This window comes from Macaca mulatta, chromosome 8, assembly GCF_049350105.2.
Source record: "Macaca mulatta isolate MMU2019108-1 chromosome 8, T2T-MMU8v2.0, whole genome shotgun sequence".
NCBI lineage: Eukaryota > Metazoa > Chordata > Mammalia > Primates > Cercopithecidae > Macaca > Macaca mulatta.
Genome location: NC_133413.1, coordinates 135,349,710 through 135,357,717, shown reverse-complemented (window position 1 = coordinate 135,357,717; position 8,008 = coordinate 135,349,710). Strand labels below are relative to the sequence as shown.

Genomic DNA, 8,008 nt, shown 5'->3' with positions numbered 1-8,008 from the left:
GCAGACAATCTCCCGAGGTTCAGCTGAAATGGTGCATCTTCCATGAAGCCTTTTCTGACTGCCTCCCACTTCCACCCCTTGGAGTACTGACCTCTTCCTTCCTTGGGCTTTTCTGTGGCCGGGACCCCACGTTATGACCTAGTTTGTTACTGTGGATGAGGGCGGGGACCAGATCTGATTCTTCTTGGTGTGCTAGTGCTCTGTGGGTGTCTGTGGCCTGATTTCTTCATGCCACCTGGAGAGGGTGTTTCTCCTTCTCTGAGTGGTGTGGGTGATAATAATTGGGTGTGACGTTAATGTCCCTTAGTGAAGAAAAGAGTGTGTTGGTGGCCTACTGATGTTGTTGGATTGTAGCATGGCTTGGAGAAGAGAGACCCTCAGAGCCTGGGGAGCAGCTTCTCTGGCTCAACAGATTGCACAGGAAAAGCAGGAAGAGCTGTCTGCTGTCCTTGAGTTCTCAATTCCTCAAATTCCCAAAGGGGTCTGGTGAGACTAGGGCTGGTCCACCGTGCAGTGGAAAGTATCAGATTCCAGTGGCTCTTCATGAATGCCTTGCAACCTTGCAGAGCAGGAGTGCAGCCTCATGCCCTTCTCAGGCTGCTCCTCTGGGGCTCAGCTTCCAGGCCATCTCCAGAGGCCTCTCCCCACTCATCCTTGGTGGTCCACTGCCCTGCCTCCCTCCTTAATTCACTGTGTAGGCAAGTTGGCCATGTCCCCCCGGCTTCCTCCTCCTTCCTTTGAAAGTGGAGCATGACTTGCTATTCCACTCGTCTCACTTGGTGATGGGTGCCAGGGGAGAATGCCTGGGAAGTACTTTCATTTCCTTAGGAATTAAGGATGCAGGAGAAACTACAAAAAGAAGCACTAGTATTAAATCTTAATTGAAGGCCCAGCCATCTCGGGGTGAGGCTCGGAATGCTTACTGTCTGCTCCCCCTCTCTCCCTGTTTTCTCTCCCACATCTTTCCAATCCATGGGCTCAAAGAGGCCTCATGCCTGACACTGCTGAAGGAGGACAGCAGGCTGGAGGGGTGTTCAGACCACCTTGAAGCAGCCCCTGCCACATCCCCACTCCCACCCAGGTCATCTCCACCTGGGCTTCCAGGTTCACAGGGCAAGACCCCCTCACAGTAGGTCATAAGGGCATGCAGGAAGGGGATTGTGCAAAGAATTGTCTCTTTATTGACAACAGATAAAGTTGGTCTCTTTGATTTTCTTAGGCTCAGATGCATAGCTGGTTCTTCGTCCAAATGGTTGCGACAGTGCTTCCTTTGGCCCTCTGGGTTCTGGCCACGCGCCTTTCTCCAGATACTTACATTATGACTGCGATTTGTATCATCATTAATTGTGGACAGCCCTTTCATTGCCCCCTCATATCCCTAGCTGCTCAGGAGCAAAGGCTGTATATATTATTGATCTTTGCATCCCAAGCACTTAGCAAGAGCCTGGCCCTGGTAGGTACTCCACGCTTGTTGAACAGAAACAATTGTGAGAAAATAAATCTCAACAGCACATCATCTCAACATTTGCTTTCAATTCTTGTTTCATCATTTTAACAATTACTATAGTAAAGGCACTCATGGAAGTCTGATGTATATAAAAGGAAAACTAAACAGGTCTCAGATGCTACCTGTCACGGTCTTCTCACCGCACCAAGCTCATGGTTCCTTCTTTTTCCTTGAACCTTTACATGTGCCATTCCCTCTTTTTCAGAACACCCTTCCTGTCATTCCTCACCTGGCTCGCTTAACTCCCCCTTCAAAACTCAACCCACATGTCACCCACTGCAGTAACTCTTCCCTGATCTGGATTTTTAGGCCATGTTCTGCTACAGGACACAGAATGATAAATGCCTCTTTGTGCGTTTGCCTCTTCCACTTGAATGCTGGCTCCTTGGAGGCAGAGCCTGAGTCCCTTACTATGCAAAACTCAGTCCCATGTACTTGCATTCATGCCTTCAACAAATTTTTTTGAATGCCAACCACATGCCAGGCACTGTCATTGTGTTACACTGGTAAACTGACCTTGGGTGGCCCAACCTCTATATGGCTCCCAGCAATATTTGTCTCCTGGTATTCGTGCCCTTATATGGTTTCCTCCTATCTGAATCGGGATCAGCCTGAGTAACCAATCAAATGTGGAGGAAGTGATGATCTATGACTATTGCCATGCGGCATAAGACTAGATCATCAAGGCATTTTCAGTTTTCTTCACGGTGTTTTGGATTGCTTGCTCTAAGGAAAGCCAGCTACCATGTCAGGAAAGCAGTCCATAGAGTTCCATCAAGGGCCAGCAGAAAGGCCCCGTTGGGCAGCACCAGTCAGCCATGTGAGTGAGCCACCTTGAAATTGGATCCTCCAGGATTTGCCAAGACTTCAGGGGACTGTAGCCAAGTTAGCATCTGAGGTGCAACCTAAAAGAGACCCTGAGCCAGAACTGCCCAACTGACATGCTCCTAAACTCCTGATCTACAGATGCCTTGACCATTGTTTAGAACCACTAAGTTTTGGGGTGAGTTGTAATGCAGCAAGAGATAAATGATGCAATCCTATTGTCATGGAATTTACATTCTAGTGAAAGAGATGAAATAGACTTTGTTGTTGTTGTTTATTCAACACCACCAGGTACTGCTGTGTGCTGAGAATTCAGTGGCAAACAAGACACTAGACAAGAGTCCCTATACCCACACTGTTTAAGTTTTAGTGATGGAAACAGGAGATAAAGCAAACAAGTAAATTATATAAAACACTAGCTCAGAAGTGCTAAGAATAAAGGAAAACTGAGCAAGTTGGATACAAGTGTCCTTACTGCAAGTCAGATCACCTATTTTGTACGAAGTGATTTTCTCCTTTATCTCAATTAGTACTCTACAATTTTTTTGAGGTTGGTAGTTTATTTCCATTTTACAGATGAGAAAATTGAAGACCACACAGTTGGTATTGAGCTCAGCCAGAGTGTAACCCAGGTCACTTGGACTCCAAAGTTAGTGCTCTTTGCTGAACACCAACCAGATTGATCATTTGAGATTTCAGTTGCAGCCCTCACCCTGGGGCTCACTCTTTGGCACAGCCCATACTTGGCATTAACTAGATGCTTGTAACACATTGGCAGAATGAAGGCACCAAAATGGCCTTCAGGCTGGAATGCCAGGCGCTGGCAGGGATGCCTAGGCCTCTACTTTCTCTAACTCTGGAAAATGCCAGGCTACATTAGGCCTACATAGAGGCCTTGCAGGCAGGGAATACACACCCAGGTCCCTAAACCTTAGCTGCCCTCATTGTCTATAAACAGCAATGCCCACTCCCCACAAGCGCCCTCTCTGCCTTTCTATGTCCACTTTATTTGCCCTACATTAAAGGAGCTACAGCTTTTCCAGTCAGGCTCAGCTCACCGCCCCTCCCTGAACATCCTCGAATCTGGGGTGCCTCTTGGCTCCTGTTATTTATTTATTCTTTTCTTCTTTTGCCTTCCTTTCTTGTGCCAAGACCACTAGATGGAGATAGACAAATACTTACTGAATGCTTACTATGAATACCAGGCACCATTCTAAGTGCCTTTCCTGCGTGATTTCATTGAATCCTCATGACAACCCTTTGTGGAGGTCCATTATATTCCTGACAGAGCTTAAGACTCAAGGTCGTTCAGCTACTAGGTGGCAGGGCTGGGATTCAAACTCACATCTCTTTGAGTTCAGACTTCATTTGTTAGCCAAGATCACACACTGAGCTGAAAGAACTTTGAAGATGGGTGATTTCCAAGATCATCTTGTCCATTTTTTTTTTTTTTTGCCCCAGGGCAGGGCTGAAGCCAGGTTATCAGCAGAATATTGTAACTAGACATCTTCATTTAGCACTAGAGAAAAGAAGGAAAAAAACCCATCCCTTCACAGCTCATTGCAGCATGTACAAGGATTTGTAGGTTCAATACTCTTACGAATGTCTGGCCCAAATCATTGATTTTCTAACTGTTTAAGTGCCTACTATGTGCTAAGCTTTATTCTGTGCTGTGATACACTTGGACTTGAGTTATCATGGAAGTACAGAGAGAAGCACCGAACAGACTGGCAAGTCAGGGATGCCCACCAGGTGATGCTAAGCTGGACTCTGGAAGTCTTAGAGGTGCCAGGCAGCAAGGAGGGCCATCCAGACAGATGGAACAACATGTGCAAAGTCAGGGGGTGTGGCTGAGGACAGCTTGCTCCAGCATATGGCTTGTTCAGCTTATGAGAAGTGGTAGGGAGGAGTGAATAAAGGGATTAAGACATGGGTAGGAGCCAGATCAGTGCCAAGGGAAGGAATTTGCTCTGTATCTGGAAACCAATGCAGAACGATTTAAGGGCAAGGCACTGATACAATCAAATCTGCATAATAGATTATTTCATCAGCGTTATGTATGATGAATGAGAAAGACCAATTAAGGAGGATATTGCAATGGTTAGGCAAGAGATGATGAGCAGGGAAGACAGAGAGAAGTAGAAGAGATACATGGGAGAGATTTAGGAGTAGACTAGTCAAGACTTGGCAATTGCTTGGGCGTGGGGTGAGTGAAGAAGGAAAGCACTGAGGCTGATTCATCCAGCTTCTTGGCTTGGGTGTGTGGGTGGATGGAGGCACCATGAGTTGAAATGGGAATAACCAGGAGGAGGAGCAGGTCTAGGGGAGAGATATTGATATCTTAATATCCCCAGGCTCCTTAGGGCAACTCATATTTCAGATAAGAAAATAGAGCTCAAGAAGTTGATGTGATTTGGTGAAATGGACAATGAACAGAAGAGTGTTGAGTGTGACTCAAACCTAGATCTTACTATTTCTGAAACTATTTCCCTGTGCCTAAGCAGATCTGTTTTGTAAGGAGCATAAGGAAGGCTTAGCACAGAGAAATGTGGTAGAGCAAACACTGACCCAAGTCAACCTGCCACTTTAATATTCATTCATTCAACAAGATTTATTGAGCACGTACCACATGCCATGCATGACGGATGCAATGGTGAAACATGTAGGCAAAGACCCCACCCACATTTAGCCTACAGTCCACTTAGAGAGGCAGGCATTACACAAATATACAAAGACCAGAGTGATGAAGGAAAACCATGCAAAGACCTGGGAAAAGAAGGTTCCCAGTAGAAGAAACTTAAAATTCGAAGGCCCTGATCAGGTAGGAATAAGCTTGGATATTCAAGAACTCATAAGAAAGCCAGTGTGCTGAGAAAGGAGTATGTGTGGAGGAGAGTCATCTGAGATGAAATTAGAGGCAAAGGCCAGAGCCTATTGGACTTCTAAGATATGATCAGTACTTGGGATTTATTCCAAGTGTGATGGGAAAAACGTGAAAATTTGGAGCAGGGCTGTGGTGTTATTTATTTACTGAATTTATTAAAAAGATACTATTTCTTTCAAGACAATTAAATATCCATGTATAATTGTAAGAAATAGTGCAGAGAAATAGTGCAGAGAAAACCTGTGTACCTTTTACTCATTTTCTCCCAGTGGTAACATCTTGCCAAACTATGTGTAGTACAGTATACCCAGGATATCTCTTTGCAGTTTTAAATTGTATTCTCCTAACATAATGATGGTAAACATCTTTTTTTGTGCATATTTACCATCTGTACATCTTCTGCAGTGAAATGTTTGCTCATGTCTTCTGCTCGTTTTCTTTTTATTCACCTTATATTAAAAAGGGGTGCAAATACAAGAAAATAAGGTTGTGTCAAAGTTTAGTTTTTAAACCACAAACTTCTAGAGTTTGTTTTAAGGTTAATACATAAAATGCTAGCTTTTTAGTTACCTGAGAATCAGGAAATTCACAGTAACGTAATTTCCTATACTGACAAAAAACTGTGGCTACCTATGGCTTTGGCAAGTTCCTAGGCGTCATTCAGCACAAAATTGCACTTTTCTTGATACGTATAAATTAAATAAAATGTACACGGCTGTCTGTTCTTGTGTTGCCTCAACTTATGTCTACAGCAACAGCATTTAAAGTTGTAGGAAATAGAATTTTGACCTTTTACAAAGCAAACATTTTGTTTCTTTAACTCAGAATTCTGGAAATGCAATCACGTTCTAGTATTGTGACTGCCAAAATATTTTTGTCATCGGACATTAATTTTTTTCAAGTGTGTGACTCTAACCAAGAAAATAATAAAAGAGTATCAGAAGTTTCCTGTGACTACCATAACAAAATGTCAGTATCCATGGGGTTGTTCCTAATGGTTTGCGAGGATGCTTCGGCCTGATCCAGGTCCATCTAGTCTGAGGCTGTTTTTCAATTCCATGCTTCTATCTGCCAGAAGGATCTTTTTCGGTAAAGAGGCCATCATAGGAAGCAATGGAGTTTCCAGGTGCCGTCCAAGGAATGAAAGTAGGCGCCTCCAGATGAGGCCACTTCCCATGAACCTAACTCCCGTAATCATCCCAAACACTCTAGAGTCTTCTTCAAGGAGGATTCCAAAATCATTCCAAAAGCAACTCCCATTAGTCCAAAGAGTGAAAGAGAGAAGATTCCCACGGTTAGTAGTAGATTCAATCTCATCATCACATTACGGTGGCTGTCCAGATTGATGAAAATAATACTACGTGAATCATCAATCAGTACCCTAAGCTCCCAAACTGCATTGGAGAGATCGTCTGCCAATAGGTAGTAGTTTTCCAACAGCAGGTCCATCTCTTGTGTGTTAGGGACAAGCTGCCCCAGGACTCGCCCTGCAAGATGCAGCCGACCCTTACCCTGAATACTCTGCAGCTGCATTCCTGAACCCTTATCTAGGCGCTCCAGCAGGGTCACCAGACTTGCTCACAGCCCTCTGGGTGGCACGGGAGAGGTCACAAGAAACGTGGACAAACCTAAGTAACACCCTCTTGTAAATTCCCATTTTCACAAGATAATATATTGTAAGCCGGTCATGAGATGATATTTGGTAAAGTTAACCGACGAATAACCCCAGGGTCTCTCTCCCCCGTATAAAACCCTCATTTTGTAAGCTCAGGGCTGCCTCTTCTGACTGTGGCCGGGCAGCCCGGCAGGTTCATAAACTTCCTCGCCTGACCTTGGGTCTGTCTCTCGTCTTTTCTCTCGGCTACCCTTACATTCTGCATGGTGAATCCCAGGGCTGCTCTTTTCAAAGACACGTGGGGCACTCATTTTGATAGACAGAGCTCTTCCAGTAACTTTTCCTCATCCAGGATCTCCAAAATTGAGTCTTGGAAAAATTTAATATCTGTTTCTAACTCTGATAGACTTTTGTCATTCTGTAGTAAAATATGCAGTTTGCTTCTGTCCACAGAAGAATGTTTGGAGTCCACCAAAGCTTCTAAGGTCTCAGGGGTCAGTGTCTGCAAAACGTTACGTTTCCTCTAAAGTGTGTTGATCCGGTATTGCAGGGTGCTTCCATGGCACTAAACTCAAAAGGTAAAGGGTATGTAACAGGTTGACCCTTCCGGACAACTGTGAAGGGAGTTCTCGGAACAGCCATTGCTCTGAGTTTGTTACCATCATCTAATATCAGGAGACACTCTGGAGTTATCACAGCTTTCAAATACTCCATTGTCATGATAAACCTATTGCTTTTGGTTGTGATACTCATTACATGCTGAAATCTCAAATCTCTGTCTTGAAGACTTAACTCTTAGTGTAAGTCCATTTTCTTCCTTTCAAAAGAAGTAACATTTCCCTGTTTGTCAAATTTTGTTGCAGTAAATACTGGGGCTACGTTGGCTAAAGTGGCTTAAGAGACATCAGAAGTTCTAAACCAGTGCATTTCACCTGCCACATATAGCTGACGGGCCCACACAGGTCAGATCCAAGGCCAGGGAAGTCCCACTGCATGGGGCAGGAGGCAGGGCAAGCTCTGCAGGCATTCATGGCGCTATAGCTAGGAGCAGGCGGCAGCCAGACCCCAGGCCTTCATGGCGGACTGTGGCGACTCAGTCTGCAGTGCTCGCCTAGCGCTCTTCTGCTCATTTTCTATGTTTTATTTTCTAAACAGTTTTTTCACTGTTCACTTTTGA

General features: G+C 44.6%; 1 pseudogene; it reads right to left on the bottom strand.

Moving 5' to 3' along the window:
* Positions 1 to 6,207: 6,207 nt before the first annotated feature.
* Positions 6,208 to 7,788, bottom strand: LOC100428132 (magnesium transporter MRS2 homolog, mitochondrial pseudogene; annotated as a pseudogene).
* Between the last annotated feature and the right edge of the window lie 220 nt (positions 7,789 to 8,008).